The 18431-nt window shown below is 33.2% G+C and overlaps 1 protein-coding gene across 2 annotated transcripts in view; it reads right to left on the bottom strand.

Annotated features, from left to right (window-relative positions):
- Positions 1-18431, bottom strand: part of PCDH15 (protocadherin related 15) — a 1779889-nt gene that overhangs the window by 922030 nt on the left and 839428 nt on the right. The window contains exon 5 of one of the 2 annotated variants that reach the window (XM_055092816.2): positions 4905-4977. The exons of the other annotated variant lie outside the window; for it this stretch is intronic. The gene's annotated coding sequence lies outside the window, so the exon portion shown is untranslated. The remainder of the gene's footprint in view (positions 1-4904; positions 4978-18431) is intronic. 2 annotated transcript variants of the gene reach the window in all.

The following is an 18431-nucleotide window of genomic DNA, read 5'->3' on the forward strand; positions in this document are numbered from 1 at the left end:
CCCATGTTTATTGCAGCACTATTTGCTATACCCAAATTATGGAATCAACCAAAGTGCCCATCAATGAATAAAGAAAATGTGAGATATATAGATATAGATATAGATATAGATATATATACACACACACACACACACACATATATATATAGTTGAATATTGTTAAGTCATACAAGAGAATGAAATCCTGTCATTTGTAGCAACATGATGGAACAGGAGGTCATTATAAGTGAAATTAGCCAGGCACAGAAAGACAAATTGCATGTTCTCACTCATATGTGGGAACTGAACAAGTGACTATCATGAAGATAGGAATTTGATTATTGGGTACCAGTGGCCAGGAAAGGTAGATGGGAAGGGAGGGTGAAGAGAGTTTGAATAATAGGCACAAATATACAGTTTGAGAGAAGAAATAATATCTAGTGTTTGATAGATCAATAGGGTGATTATAGTTTGCAATGATTGATAGTATATTTCAAAATACTAAGAATAATTTGAATGTTTCTAGCATAAACAATAAATATTTAATGGATATCTCAATTACACTGATTTGATATTTACAAATTATATACATATATGACATTATCACATGTAACCTGAAAACATGTACATCTATTATGAATCAATGCAAAAATTGGAAAAAAAATTAAAAATAAAAATAAATATACCAACAGTGCTGTGAATAAAGGTAATCAAAGCAGCACAGTAGAATACAGAGAGCATGGAATGAGAAGCAGACAAATTTAAATTCAAATTCGTATTAGGAGACTTCTAGCTAAGTGATCGGGGGCATATCACATTAATAAAAATTATTAACCTCCAGAGAGACAGAGCCAGAGACAGAGCAAGGCAGACACAGAGAATGAAAAAAACATCCAAACTACCAATATCCTTATGAAAGACGGGACATCACTATAGAACTTAAAAATAACAAAAATATAATAAGGAAATACTGTAACAACTCTACATTTGCAAATTCACCAACAAATATAAAATAGACCAGTTTCCTTGAAAGACACAAGACTCACTCAAGAAAATAATGGATAACCTAAGACATGTCATATATTTAGTCAAGCAATTAGATTTAGACTTAAAAATTCTTACAACAAAGAAAAATTTTGTCTGGATGGACTCACTGGGGAATTCCACTAAATGCTGAAGAAGGTATTTTAACAATTCTGAACAATCCCTTCCAAAAAATAGAAGAGGAAGTAACAACTCTCACTTGATTTTATAAGGGAGCATTGTCCTGATACTAAAGTCAGACAAAAACATGATCAAGTAAAACAATGAACTAATCTCTCTCATGAACATAGATGCAGAATTTCTTAACAAATTATTAACAAATTGAATACGGCAATATATACAAAACATACTACATCACAGTCAGGTGGAGTAGATTCCAGTAATGAGAGCCTGTTTCAACATCAGAAATTGAGTCTACATAATTCTTAATATTATCAGAATGAAAAGAAAAATCAATAGATTCAGAAGAAAAGCATTTGATAAAATTCAAGATTTGTTTATGATAAACAGTTTCAGTAAACTATAAGTACTTCCTTAACCTGATAGAGTTTGTCTACGAAAACGTACAGCTAACATTATAATGGCGAAAGACTGACAAAGCAAGTATATCTCTTCCTCATCACTACTATTGAACATTGTTTTGGGACCTAGACAGTAAAATAAGACAAAGAAAATTAATAAAATCCTCCAGATTGGAAAGAAAGCTCTCTCTATTAAAAGGAGAACATGATTATCTATGTAGAAAATATCTGAAATCTCAAGAATGAAAAGAAAACAAACTTTCAAGAATAGCAAAAGAATTTAGTAAGTCCCAGGATACAAAAATCAACTGCATCTCTGAATGTTAACAATGAACACCTTTAAGTCGAAAACTGTAACCATACCATGTACAATATCATAAAACAATTAGATATTTAGGTTAAATTCTAACAAAGTATATGCATGATCTATATTCAGAAAAATACAAAACACAAAAGAAATGAAAGAAGGCCTAAGTGATGGGTACACATATTCTGTGTTCATGTATTTGATGACTTATTAATGAGATAAATTATTCCCAAATTGATTCTATACATTTCCAATTGAATTCTTAGCAGGATATTTTTAGATACCAAAAAACTGATTATAAGTTTACATAGAAAAGGAAAATAATTATAATATCCAAAACATTTTGAAAAAGAATTTATTTCAAGATCTCCCACTACCTGATATTCAAACTTTTTTAAAGTTATAGTAATCAGGACAGTATTTTATTGGCAAATGGGTAGATACACATATGAAAGGAATGAAATAAATAGAATATAAACAGAACCACACAAATGTTTATTTTCTGACAAAGTTGCTTTAAAGACAATAATAAAAGAATTAATTTTAAATAAATAGTGCCAGAAAAATTAGACCTCCAAACATAAAAACAAAAATGGACCTTGACCTGTACTTCACATTTTTATCAAAATTAACAGTAAAGGATATAGATATAATATAGAATGTAAAATGTTAAAACTTTACAAAAAAAACAGAAAATTTGGAACATAAGTTTAAGCAGCCATTTTATAGAGAGAATATCAAGAGAAAAAACATTATTAATTGGACTTTAACACACTTAAAAAAAATGCTCTGCCAAAAAACACATTTAAAAAGTGAAAAGACTAGTCAAAGGTTAGAAAAAATATATATTTGTCAATCCCCTATCTGACAAACTGTATGCATTCAACACAGAGAAAGAGCAATTATGACACGATAATAAGGAAAATATGTGGGCAAAGTTCAGTACAGGCACTTTACCAAAGAAGAAATATGGATTGCAACTAAGCAAATGAGAAGATGCTCAACGACAGTCATTAGGGGCATGCAAATTGAAACCACATTATAATATTTTTTTAAAGGCTAAGATTACAAAGAAAACAAAACCTTGTTATACTAAATACCAGTGAGGAGGTAGAGCAATTGACACATTCATGTATTGCTGGTGAAAATGAAAGATAAGACAACAACTTTGGAAAATAGTCTGCCAGTTTTTAAAAAGTGATCATTTAACTACCAAATGACCTTGCATCCCCACCCCTAGGTATTTACCCAAAACAGATTAAAACTTATGATCACTCAGAAATCTATGCAAATGGCTATATTGCCCTTATTCATAATGGTGAAAAATGGTAAGCAATCGAAATGCCTGTCAGCTAATAAAAAGAAAAATGAGCCCTGGTAATCCATACAACGGAGTACTATTGAGTGGTAAAAAAAGAACGAACCAACTATTGATACCTACAGTCCATGTGGATGAGTATCAAATGGGTATCCTAACTGAAAAAAGTCAGATTCAAAGGGCCATGCATGATTTAATTTACATGACATTCAGTAAAAGGCAAAACTATAAGAAAGAGAGAAAATTTTGCTACAAAGCAGCAGCATGGAAGTTTCTTTGGGGTAATGAAACTATTTCAGTATCTTTATTGTGATGGTGGTTACAAGACTACATGTTTGTCAAATATAATATTTCATACCCTAAAGTGTGAATTTTACCATATAAAACTCAGTTAAAATCATTAAACTATACATTTCAACTTATTATATGAAAATTAAATCATAATACAACTGACTTTTAAAAAACATCTGGTATATTAACCACTTTATTATACTGTCCCTTTATAGAAATTCTCATGTTAAATCTATATATTTTATGCATAGAAAAATCTACAAGAAAAGATAGTCTCAAAAGTATATTTGTCCATGAGGATTTTGCTTTTGACCAATTTGGTTAATTCTACTATTTTATTATTTGAGTGTCTTGAAAAACATTCTGTGTATTTTCTGTGTCAGTCATATGGATAAATGATTAATGACTCTTTGTAGCCTTCAAGTCCCCTGTATTGTTTTGGGGGGGTACATCTCAAGAGAATGTCCAAGCAAACTAAATCACATCATAAAAGAAACATTAAAAGATATAAAAAAATTAAAAAATACTATTTATAGCCACACATCTATTGAAAACTATTGCTTTTAAAACAAACATGTAAAAAAATTTATATTTTCTTTCCATAGGTTGGTGTTCACAGTATCATGAACATAACAGATACTAGGTTCAGCCAAACTTATATTTTAAGATAGTTTCGCCACTTATTAACTAGTCAGCCTTGAGTTACCCATGAACAAGTCATTGTACTTAACTTTCTAATATTCAACCATACAATCTATGAAATGGTTATATCCCATATTGTATATAATTGAGATAAAGATTATATGAAATAATATGAATATACAGCAACTAACACTGACCCTAACCAATTAAGGCCACCCACAAATTATCTGCACCTTTATTAGATATGCACAACAACCTCAATTAATGGAGAGAGACTTTGGAAAGTTGGTAGGTTTAGAGAAGTACAATGCAGAAAATATATTTTAAAAATACCTGTTCTGATTTCAAAAGAACACATTAATTTTAAAATAACACTGAACATAGCAAACAGATGTATGGACCTACTTCTAGCATTTTTAAACTTTATATTTGAGCAGCTGTTCTGACTCTTGTCTGCTTTCATTAAAATATTCAAATAGTTCAGTTTAAGTGACATCAATTGAAGAGTCTGAGATATTTTTCCACAAATTTTAAATTCTCCCAAATTGGATTCAAACTGTAAAGCTTTAGACAAATACTATAAATAAAAATGATTTTATTTAAGTTAGAATACAAAATATGTAATTCAAAGTTAAATATTGTAAAAAGTAGACATTTATTAGCCAAACATTTAAAAAATAAAGTTGCACTGATTCACAAAGAACACATAAACCATAGATGAAAATCAATATAATTTAGCCTATATGTTAAAAAAAAACCATATTCTTTCCAAGCATATTTAATTAAGAAAATCTACTCATACCTCCAAGTAGAGTGATTCATTCATCAGACTTCAGATTCATTAAAATCAATCCTTGATTTAGGTTTGTGAGCCACTAAAAGATATGAAAGTGGCAATCAGTCAGTTTTGATTAGAGTTCATTATGGTGCCTCTTTGACTTAACGGCTGTTAAGTTTGCTTATTTTTCAGAAAAAACTGTTTTAAGCACTGAATATACAATAGAGTATTGTAACCAAAATGGACAACACATTTAGAAATATACTTTCTGAATGTCAAGATCTCGACTTTCTTTCCTTAAGTCAAACTGCATTTTAGAGTTATCCCTCTTGAGCACTTAGAAGCTGTAATAATCCTGGCAATTGGCAAACTGGAGACTGAATCTAACTCTGTAGCATGTGACCATAGACAACAGTATCATCACATTATTTCTCTAAAAAACAGCCACCTTGCTCTTGATAAATGCTGTAATTCCCATTTTAGTAGACAATCCTTCCTTTCAGAATCAGGTTTGCCATTTGATTTTATCAATCACAAGTTTCAAATGATCAATAATCCATTAGAATTATTTTCAAAAAAATAGCTTTTGGAAGATGATTTCAACATATTTCTTTCTCTCTCACCCACCCCATCCCCCCCCAACAAACGCAGCCCTCAGTATTTATAAATGTGCCCCATGCTGCTTTCTTGGTCATGCTATGACCATCACCAGCATTACACATGTTGTTGTACTTATCTTCTTTCTAAGAATACTTCAATCATCATTTAGTACAAAATAAAATTCATGTTTCTAACAAAAACTCTTCTTCATCTCAGCAAAAGGAGAACTCTTTCCTCTGCAGTTGTGTGTAGTTTTTGTATGAGTTTAGTAAGATATATTAGATGGTACTTCATAGTAGTTACGTAGGTCTGAATATACCTTCTTCTACTAGGTTTTAAGGTTCTTAAAGACAGTATATCAGCATTTTTGAGAGAGAACTTTAGGCGAAAATTCATGTCCCATATTTTTGTTAGGAACTATGATTCTAGAGAATAGGGTGTGAGGGAAAAGGAGAGTGAGGCAGGAAGCAAGCAGGGTCAATATGACAATGCATTACTGAGCTGGTCACTGATGGCATCAGGTATAACGAATCACTTGATTTTGAAGGACTGTCTTCAAAAAGGTCAAATAATCTCTTTCCAGGGGGGACAAAATCATAGGCCAGCTTCTGTTTCTCTCTGAATTAAGGTTTACCAGAGGGAGCACTACCTTCCTGTACAAATGGATTGCACATCCATGAGTGCTACAAGGGTCCCAAAGCATTACATGCCTCAGTGGCAGCACTGAATTCTCACAGAAGACATGAAAGAAGCACAGAAAGGACCTGATGTTAGAACTGCTGGGTGCTTCATATGTGAAACTGGCCAGAGGTCACTCATATTCGTTGCTCCAGGTGCTGGCGCTGACCCAGTGGCTATCTGCCCTGGATATAGGTGACACTGAAAGAACCTGAAGTGGCACATAAGAGGTGTCTGATTGAGCATGTATTTGTGGTAAAGCTGTAACCATAAAGCTGAAGTTCATCTTTGAATCACCCACTATACTACAAAATGGTGTATACATCAATTATTAAAATACTTGCTAAATAAATAAGAGTTCTAAGAATGTATAATGGAAAGGTAAGAGTGAATGCTTACAATATAGGTGAGCAATCCTGCTTACAGAAAAGGTAATGAGTTAGTAAAGTCCAAATGTATGAAATTGAAAAGAGTGTTAACTACTAGTATAAGTACAAAATTATACAAATAATTTGCTGAAAAGTCAGGGCCATTTTCTTATTCTAATTTTAGTGAAAACAGCTGTGTGACCTCTCTGGGCCTCACTTTTTTTCATCTGTGAAGTCAAAAGCATAAATTTGATGACATTTAAGATTTTAGTCAAACTTTGAAACTGATGTGTTTGAAGTTCTGAATCTATGGCAAATAAATAATTAAATATTAATTTATTAAGTATGATTGAGTACAAATTGTGAGTTAGGCACCTCTCCAGTTCCTAAGAATACAGTAATGAAAAAGCAGATATGAATACTGCCCTATTCGAGTTTAAATCCTAATGTGGAGAGTCACAAAGCAAAATAAATATCTATGCAGTATGTTAGAAGTGGGGAGGCCAGAGAACTGCATTGCATGTTTACTCGGGTGGCCAGGGTAGGAGTCACTGAAAAGCTGAGCTGAAAGATCCAGCCAAATGGATAATGGGGGAGGAACACTCTAGGCCATTGTCTGAGCAGGGGGTGAACTTCACATGTTCTGGAGAATAACGAACTCTTTGACTTGAGCCACATGATAGAAGTTAGAGACTGTTATGAGGATGATGCCAAAGAGTTAAGAAGGACAGATCATGTAGCACCCTAGGACATTTTGAGAAATTTGGGTTTTACTCAGAATGAGTCATTGAGGATTTTGAGCAGATAAATGTATAGCTTGATTTAGGTTTATAAAAGGATCAGGATCAAATTGGCTGCTATATTGAGAATAGATTATAATGGGGCAAGTGTGTAAACAGAGATATGGAAATAAATAGTTTCCAAAAGACACATCTAGCATAATTTCTGTAAGGTAACAATGTGGCTAAAATGTGTTTTAATTTAGTATTTTTATGGTCGTCAGGGTGGTTAAAAGGTTTTATTTATTTTAAAGTAGGTAAAACATCATTTACTTTACAAACATGTAAAAAACAACTAATAAAAGTTCTACTCAAACTATTTCAAAAAATTGAAGTGGAGGGAATACTTCAAAACTCATTCTATGAGGCCAGAATTACCATACCAAAACCAGACAAACATGCAATAATAATAATAACTATAATCCAATATCTCTTATAAACACAGATGCAAAAATCCTCAAAAAACACTAGCAAACTGAATTCAACAACACAATAAAAAGATATTTCACCATGATTAAGTGAATTCATCCCAGAGACGCAAGTATAGTTAAACATATGCTAATCAATAAACATGATACATCATAACATATGATCATTTCAATAGATGCTGAAAAGGCATTCCATAAAATCCAACTTTCCTTCTTTAAAAAAAATATTTCCTTTGGTTATTATCTTGATTAAAAACACCTAACAAACTAAGTATAAAAGAAGTATACCTCAAAATAGTAAGGGCCACATCTAACAAACCCACAGCTAACATAATACTGAATGGGAAAACATTGAAAGCTTTTCCTCTAAGGTCTGTAACAAGGCAAATAGGCTAACTTTCACCACTCTTATTCAACACAGCATTGGAAGTTCTAGACAGAGGAATGAAGCAATAAAAGTGAATAAAGAACATTGTAAAGGAAGAAGTCAAATTGTCCTTTTTTGCAGATGATATGATCTTATATTTAGAACATAAATATTGAAAAAAACCTAAGGATTCCACTAGAAACCGTCAGAACTGATCCATGAATTCAGTAAAGTTGCTACAAAATCAACATACAACAATTAATAACATTTCTATATTCCAGCAGTAAACAATCTGAAAAAAATACAAGAAAGTAATTCAATTTACACAGCTACCAAAAACAAACAAACAAATAAAAACCCGGGAATAAATTTAGCCAAAAAAGTGCAAGATCTTTACTGGAAAACTGGAAAAGATTGATAAAATAAATTAAAAAGGAGACAAAAACATGGTAAGATACCTCATGTTTTGGGACTGGAAGAATTAACACAGTTAAAATGTTCATACCAGCTAAAGTGATCTACAGATTCAATACTATCCCTATCAACATACCAATGACATTCTTCACAAAATCGAAAAAAAAAAAGCTAAAATTTGTATGGAGCCACAAAAGACCACAAATAGCCAAAGCAATCCAGAACTAAAAGAACAAAGTTATAGTATCTAAAAAACAGCATGATGCCGTCATAGAAATATACACATAAGCCAATGTAACAGAATAGAGAACCCAGAAATAAATCCATGCATTTTCAGCCAACTCATTTCAAAAATGGTGCCAAGGACATATGCTGATAAACAAATACTTTTCAATGAATGGTGCTGGGTAAACTAGATAGCCACATGCAGAACAATGAAAATAGACTCTTACCTCTTACTACATACAAAAATCAAATAAAAATGGATTGCATACTTAAACGTAAAACCTAAACTATAAAATAACTAGAAGAAAACATTGGGGAAACACTTCAGGACTTTGGTCTAGACAAAGATTTTTTGGGCAAGTCCTCAAAAGCACAGGAAACAAAAGCAGAAATAGAGAAATGGGATTACACTGAGCTAAAAATTCTTCTACACAGCAAAGAAAGCAATCAACAAAGTGAGGAGACAGTCCACAGAATGGGAGAAAATATTTGTAAACTATCCATCTGACAAAAGGGTTAATAATCAGAATACATAAGGAACTCAAATAAGACAATGGTAAAAAACAATCAAATTTTAAAATGGGCAAAAGATCTTAATAGATATTTTTAAGAGAAGATACACCAGTAGGTATGTGAAAATAATGTTCAAAATCACTAGCCATGGGGAACGTAAATATAAACCACAATGAAATATCCTCTCACCCCAGTTAAAGTAGCTATAATTAAAAAGACAACAAATAACCAAAGCTGATGAGAATGTAGAAAAATGTGACCCTCCTACATTCTTGGTGGGAATGTAAATTGGTACAGCCACTATGGAGAACAGTATGAAGGTTCTACAGAAAACTGAAAATAGAATTAGCATATGATCCAGCAATTCCATTCCTTGGTGTATGTCCAAAAAAAGGAAATCAGAATATCCACAAAAAATCTGCAGTCTCATGTTAATTGTACTACTATTCACAACAGCCAAGATATGACATTAATCTATGTCCATCAGCAAATGAACAGATTAAGAAAATGTAGTATATATATAAAGTGGCGTATTAATACATTAAAAAGAATGCTACTCTGTCATTTGCAGCAACATGGATAGAACTGGAGGTCATTATGTTAATTGAGCTAAGCCAAATACAGAAAAACAAATATCCCATGTTCTCACTAATATGCGGGAGCTAAAAAACTTGGTCTTCTGGAGATAATGACTATAACAGTGGTTATCAGGGGCTGGCAAGGGTAGGGTAGAGGATGGATGAAGAGAGATTGGTTAATGGATACAAAAATATATATAGATAGAAGGCACAATTTCTAGCGTTTAATAACACAGCAGGAGTATAGCTAACAATAACTTATTGTACATTTAAAAATGGCTAGAAGATTTGGAATGTTCTCAACACAAAGAAATGATAAATGTGTAAGATGATAGCTACCCCAATTACCTTAATTTGATCATTACACATTGTATGCATGTATCAAAATACCATATGTACCACATAAATATGTATTATTATGTACCAATATTAAAAGAAAAAATATAAACAGAAATATATTTATACATTCTCTTTTTTATATACTAATATTTAAAACTAAATCATACTATATACTAGTATACAAAAACTATATATTAATATATAAAACTAATATAAATAAAAATAAAGCCATGTATACATATTTAGTAACTAAAAATGTACTCTTTCTCTTTCCAAGTATTATGTTGTGTATTTCTCTCAATGCCATGAAATAAGTAATTTTTCATTTACAGATGAGGTCACATGGTCAAGGACATATAGCAAGTGAAAGGAAGGCTTACATATTAGTGAAGCATAATCACTGATGGCAGAAAAAAAATGAAGAATGGAGTGGTAGATTCCTATTACTGCTATTACCAATGACTACAAAATTGATGGGTTAAAACAACACAAATGTATCTTATAATTTTGGAAGTCAGAAGTAAAAAATAGGTCTCACTGGACTAAAATCAAGGTATTGACAGGGCTGTGTTTTATCTGTAGGCTTGAGGCAGAATCCATTTATTTGCCTTTTCTAGCTTCCTGAGTCTGGTCACATTGCTTGGCTCATGGCTCATGGCCCCCTTCTATCTTTAAAACCAGCAATGGCCACCTGAGTCTTTCTCAATTTGCATCATTCTGACTTCTATTTCTGCTTCTCTCTTCGACTTCAAAAGACCATTGTGATTATATTGGACCCACCTCAGCAATCCAGGGTAATGTCCTTATCTCAAGTCACTTGAGTGGTAATCCTAACTCAATCTTCAACTTTAATTCCCACTTACCATGGGCTATAACATATTCAACAATTGTGAGGTATAAGACATTAACACCTTTGAGTGGCTAATGTTCTGCCTACTGCAAATGGTGAGATAAATTTGAGGTGATGGGATGCTAGAAAAGTCTTTTCCTTTCCTCATAACTTTTGTCAGAATCTATGTGAATATATATAGCAGAATATGTACCATCACTATTTCAAGGCTATCCCATTTAATTTTTGTTATGAGGACATTGACTCTTTACAGAAAACATCTAACATGTCAGCATTTTGTCCTTATTATTGTATTTATCTGTGTGGTCATGAAAGAAGTGGTCTAGGTGGGAGACTTTTCCAAATTATGAATCTAGAATACCCATAAATATTTAGTCTCACTTATTCCTACAGTGTGTATGGGTAAGTGTATTATTTTTCATAAGATGATGACTGGGGAAATTGGGAATGCAGAACATGAAGACAGTTAACATACGTGTCAGCCTAGTTGTTACCCCTTATTATATTATAGACTGGTAAATGTACCTGCCTAAATGGAATGATGATGCTACTCAAGACTGAAGAAGGTAGCCTTAGAAAATTTTCTAATGTAGATCGTTGAATGTTGAAGACCTTGCCATGTTAAGTGATGTAGAGAAAGGTCCTAGAATACTGGCTTTCTCCTGAAGAGACCATAGATTTCCACTGATGACGTAGAGTGACACATCCTGAGTAAGGCTATAAGGATTGTGGAGACTGCCTTTATACCAGGGTGAAGTCGGGACATGTTCTTTCTTCAAAAGCTTTTCTTTAAGGCCTGCATTCTAGAAAGGAGAGACAGTCCCAAGGGTACTTTCCTAATGTCATGGTACACTAGCTCCTGTGTTAAGTTGGCAGCCTGGGGTGAGGGAAGAAGTCTTCGTCACAAAGAATACGTTGCCCAGTAGGAAACCACTATGGAGATTTATGGACTTAAGTTATTCAGGAACAGTCATATTGCATACTGAGTTTCAAATGTCCTTGTGTAGAAATATTCATCAATGTCTTACAATATTCACCATAAGTCTGGTAAAAGTTACAAACTGGTCTTTATCTAACCGTTTGAAAAAAGAAGGGATAGGTGTCCACAACACAGTGCGGAGTGTTTAAAAGAGAGCCATACAAGCACTAAGAAAGCCAGAAGTGAGTAACCTGCAGAAAAGTAGATAAAGGTTCTGATCTGGATCCAGATAAGTGGAATGGCAAGTGAAAATCGGGATATATTTTCCAGAAGATAAATGTTCCTGGATATCTTGGAACATCAAGTAAATTACTGAGTTCTTATATATAATAAAGCAAGATTGTAGATTCATCTTTTTATTCAGGCATTTGAGGAAAGTGTGACTTCAAGGACTATTGAAATCTGAGACATATGTTCTGGGTACATTAAGGAGAAGGTATAGTAGTATTGAAGAATATAAAAATATATTTAGGTCTCGTAAGTCAGCACTTCTCCTTGCATTAACTATATGACTCCTTCATTGTGGATTATTATTCCATCCAAAATTTCCTATTTAGAAGGCCACATTTGTTTCATGCAAATACGAAAAGATGCCATAATCGGAGAAAAAAGTTTGGAGATCATGAAGATGCAAACAGGAGTATTTATTAATACTTTATTAAGCTTATACGAATACACTAAAGTACAGTTTTAATTTGGCTTCTAAGTATACTTTACTCTATACAAATTACCACCACTTGAAAGAAAAAAAGAGAGCCAGAGATGAATATATACTTTCCAACATAATATAGAGGCATAGTAGCATCCTTAACATGACATATACTGTGCTCCTAAATACTGCTCCTGAATATTAAGGATAACATGCTAAAATTTGTCTTTATCCCCATGTTTTGGGTTCTAAAATATTAGATTTAGAAAAAATTTAAAAAAAGAAAGTAAAAAGAAACCACTCTAACACAAGGAATTTTATTTTTATAAAACATCCATATCCATATACTTTGTAGGCAGTTTTCAAAATGGCTTTCAGTGATCCTCTTCTCTTAATATTCATATCCTGTCCTTTCAGCTTGATAGTTGGCTTGAGATTAATCACACTTGAGCTTAATCACTTCCAAGTCTAGATGACAAAAGCCTTTGACTTTTCTCTTGCACATTCTTTTTTGCCTTCTTATTTATTAGCCCTGTCAAAGCTGCTTCTATGTTGTGAGATGCTTTATGGATAACATCCATGTGGTAAAATAGTGAAGTAGGCCTCTTGCCAACCACCAGTTAGGAATAACCATGGAGGAACTGAGTCCCACCAACAGCTACTTGAGTGACTATAAAAGTGGACCCATCACTGGTTGAACCTTGGAATAACGATAGCCCAATTGACACCTTGATTTTAGCCTTGTGAGATATTCAGAAACAGAGGATGCAACTAAGCATTGTTTTAATTTCTGACCCATGGAAACTGAGATAATAAATGTTTGCTGCTTTATCCAGTAAGATTTTGAATAATCTGTTAAACAAATAAATAGTACACATACATATACAAACTTGCAAGATAAAACATAACTTTAGAGGAAAGAAAGAAATCAAGCAAGAACTAGATACAGTTAACATAAAAAAAACAACATATTTCATTACAGCATGTGGAAATTGTGAAGTATCTTTTTCTTATATATGTTAAGTACTCAGTAAAAAATTAGAGTATTGCTGAAATCTGTATACTGAAGTTGAAAAAGACAAAGAAAACTTATAGGATGTACGGGAGGTGGTGAGAAGATAATTAAAAGATTCAAAATCAAAATTTATATAACAGAATTTGTATTTTAAGAAAAATGTAAAGTGTTACAAAAAGTATGTCTCCTTCTCTGGTAGTAATTATTATCCTATTTGCTATAATATAATAAATAAGGTTTTGAGTAACCGTTTTGTGGCCGATTTAAGCAACAATCCATGTAAACAGACACCTGGATTTCCTTCAGTAAGGGAGCAGGAAATGACAATTACATTCTTCAGCAAAAACATTTTATCTTTGTTTACAGACATTTTGTGTGTGTGTGTGTGAATGTTTCTCACAAATTGCAAAGGCCCCCCCAATCTTAACAAAGAATTTATTTGACCATTAACTACATTTGATGCGTAACATATATTTTATGACATGAAATTATATTTTGAATTTAGATTTTTACATTTTGTTAATTACTACTTCACAAGAAGGGGAAAAATAAAAAATCTTCAAAAAGCAATTATAGCTCAATGATTTAAATCAATTCACCGGGTTATGGTTGTGGCAGATAATAAAAAATTAAATTCTTCTTCCAAAGCTAAGTTGATTACTCTGAGTACCTACCTGTGTTCTTCCAAAATTTTATAAATTACATGTGATTGGAGCTCAGAAGAAATTTAGATTGCTGATTGACTTTAACTATAGGAAAAACTATTCAAAGAAAAGATTAAATGAGAACCAAATCCTTTTATATACACACAGAAAAAAAAACATGAAAGTGAAAGTGATCTGATCAGAAGTATTACAAAAAATAGACAAGAAGAACCAACAGTTAAATGATCTCTCTCATAATTGTAAATTCTCTCTTTAAGTAGGCATGTTGCTATTGATGTATGCTGAATGAGTGTGTTTTAGTTTTCCAACATAGCAAATCTGACACTGAACTTGAAATCAGTTAGACTGGTAAGGGGTTTCTGGCTGGATTCCACATAATGCTGTTGGTTCATGGGATTTCCTTGGTCTAGCCAGGTTTAGAAACAGTTTTTAATCAGTTAATACTGGCTTTATTATGTTAATGAATGGGGGAGGGTAAAACTCACTGATTTAGAAACTGGATAATATATAAGTGTATAATATAAAATTAATCTGCAGCGAAGGCCAGAGTGCTTTCAAATAAAAGCCAGTACATTTCTTTAACAGTTTCCAAATGTCTGGGAATTTAAATCACTAATTATAGCATTAAGTGAGCCAATAATTTTAGAAAAGAATATACTTTTATTAGATATTTACTTGAAGATGTGGCAGTCTAACAAGGAACAATTTTAGATAATAGGAAAACTTATTGGAATAGTAGTCAAAATCTCCTTCCTGAACTGTGAGATAAATACTTAAAAATACACTAAATCCTTCATTCATAAATAATTCTTATTTTCCACCTATTAATTTGTTAGGTGATCAAATGTTACCTTGCACTCTTATGTACAATAGGGTTTCTCAAGCACAGCACTATTCGCATTTTGGGCCAGATGACACCTTGTTGTGGGGGTGTCCTATGAATTTTAGGATGTTTAACAGCATCCTGGCCTTTCTCCACCTGCTGGATGATTTGCGCCCTCCCAGTTGTGACAGCCAAAAATGTTTCTAAGCACTGTCAAATGTCCTTTTGGGGGCAAAATAATTGTCTGTTAAGATATACTGCTCAAAAAGAAAGAGGGGAGGAGAGCAGGTAGTGGCGATGGTTAATGGGTACAAACATACAGTTAGATGAATGGATAAGATCTAGTATTGATAGCAAGAAAGAGTGACTACAGTCTGCAATAATTTGTTCACATTTTAAAATAACCAAAAGAGTATAAGTGGATTGTTTGTAACAGAAAGAAAGGATAAGTGCTTGAGGTGGTGATTACCCCATTTACCCTGATGTGATTATCATGCATTTTATGTCTGTATCAAAATATCTTATGTACCCCATAAATATATTCACCTATTATGTATCCACAAAAATTAAAAATTAATGAAAGGTTTCTATGACTCATGTGCAAATATAATTATAATCTTAGTGGTCACAACCAGTATATGTATTTTTATCCTTCTTGTGTCAGGGTTCCCCAAGACCACTCTAAAGTTTGATGATATACATATTCACAACTATGGTTTATTATAGCGAAAGGCTACACAGCAAAATCAGCAAAGGGAAAAGGCTTATGGGGCAAAGTCCAGCGGACACCACGTACAAGTTTCCAAGAAACCTCTCCCATTCGAGTCGCACAGATGAGAGTACAGATGGTCCCCAACTTACAATTTTTTGACTTTACATTGGGTTTATCAGAGTATTATATGCATTTGTGACTTACAATATTTTCAACTTACAATGGTTTTATAAGGTGTAACACCACTGTAGGTCAAGAAACATCTGTGATTCATAGCAATGAGTTGTAACACCAGTTGTGGAATGTCCTCCAGATAAGTTCATTAGAGACTTAATGCTAACTGCTTAGCACATACCACATTTCCAGACTTTCAGAAATAAAGCAATTGTTTAGAAAAACCATCATTGTTTTTACAAACTGTTTAGGTACTACATACCATGCTTATCAGTTAGGGAATGACAAGATCCCTTTCAGAAATCCAAGTTCCCAGACACCAGCCACTGGTCAACCTTGCAAAAAGATCATTCTAATCACAGCAGTCTCAGGTCTGTTATGTTAACCCTTTCTCTATGCTTTCCTACAAAATGTTTTGTGACATGTCAGCTGCATTTTAGGCACCCAAAGACTTATACAATAAATAGGTGAACTAATTAATCAACCAGTGATGTTTTCAGTTAGAATTCCTGAAATGTCTCTATTGACACGTTTGTTCCTAAGGACTCTTACACCTACAAAGAGGAAAATGTTCCACATAATAAAGCATAACTACAGTTTTATAATAGAGGAAAATTTTAGTTAATCAAATTGTACCAGCATTAACCTGCATTTCCAGAAACGTCTTCAAACAACTCAAGATCCAATTGGAGGAACTCATTTTCAGTGAAAAGAAAATGATGTATGGTAATATTCTGGTCAATGTAACTTTCAAATGCAACCACTAAGAGAAAGAGGAATTTAAATTTCTTGAATCTAAGACTCCATGAATAACCATTTTCTGTCAAGGAGCCAATATTATTTTTAAAAATAAAATCACTCAATGGTTACATTCTTTTTTTTTTTTTTTTTTTTTTTTTTTGAGACGGAGTCTCTCTGTAGCCCAAGCTGGAGTGCAGTGGCGTGATCTCTGCTCACTGCAAGCTCCGCCTCCCGGGTTCACGCCATTCTCCTGCCTCAGCCTCCAGAGTAGCTGGGACTACAGGCGCTCGCCACCACGCCCGGCTAATTTTTTGTATTTTTAGTAGAGATGGGGTTTCACTGTGTTAGCCAGGTTGGTCTCGATCTCCTGACCTCGTGATCCACCCCCCCCCCCGCCTCCCAAAGTGCTGGAATTACAAGGCGTGAGCCACCGCGCCCGACCACTCAATGGTTACATTCTTATTTGAGATATGGAGTTGTCTAGAGCCCTTCACTCAAGACGAACTGCTTTAGATTAATAGGATGCTTTGAGAAAATAAACTTCATGTTACTTTTGAGAAAATATGATGCACATTAATTTTATGATAATTAATGGTGAAACACCTCCCATAACCACACATCCCTCTTTTATACACGTGATAATATTGTTACTTTAGATTTTATTACTTAATTATTGTCTGGTCATCACCCCTTATCCCCTCCTGAATATTTAATGAGACCAAGGTCTGTGCTCTTTTTTAATTCACATTTGTCTCTCCAGGACCTTGCATAGGATGTAGTAAAGAGTATTTAACAAGAATCTGTTAAAATGATTTTTTTAAAAAAGCTCAGAGAGATAACTGTCCATACCCCATGTGTCCCCACAGTATATTCGATCTTTATTTTGAAGGCAAACACTATATTTTAAAAATCAAAATCTAATAAAGATAAAGCACCATCCCTTTACAGGATTGATTTCTTTGATTGTAAAGTGTGCTAAAAAAGGGTTTCCGGTGCACTCTGACACCATTCATAAAATCCTAACCAGGACCTGGTAAGGCCTTAGTTTGTCAACACTGTACCAGAAATCTCTAATATAAACAGGCTCATATTATAATCTTCTGCATTTGTAATTTTTGAGAACAGGGTGGAAAAGCACTCATTTAAGTGGAGGATTTTTCTTTTAAATGCTGTACTTGAGAATGTATCATTATTCCAGATGAGACAGATAAGACGCATTGCTCCCTGGCCCTGGCAGTGGATTTGTTTGTATATTATGCTTTCTAACTCTCTTCTTTGCTGAGCTAGATATTTTATGTTTCTTTGTGAATGACTGTACCTTAAGGGAACTATATTCTGTATCCATTATTTTATAAAGGTGAGTGGGCTCAGTAAATGCCTGAAAAAGTACCTTGACTAAGATCACAGAGTTAACATAATAAACCTGATAGTGCTGTAGGAAGAAAGACCTAGTTAGGTGTGGAGTACAACTTAGCCTTATAATTCCCAGGCCAAAGTGTTTCCACCATCACCAAATCAGCGTCAGTAACTAATCAAATAACAATTTATTTAAGCCATTAAAAAATGTAATGCTTTCACTGCAATGTGAACATATATTTAAACATGATGACGATTTGTAAAAACAAAGATTTTTAGAACTAAGAAGAAATATATA

The sequence above is a fragment of the Pan paniscus genome, chromosome 8 (assembly GCF_029289425.2).
Source record: "Pan paniscus chromosome 8, NHGRI_mPanPan1-v2.0_pri, whole genome shotgun sequence".
NCBI classification, from domain to species: Eukaryota; Metazoa; Chordata; class Mammalia; order Primates; family Hominidae; genus Pan; species Pan paniscus.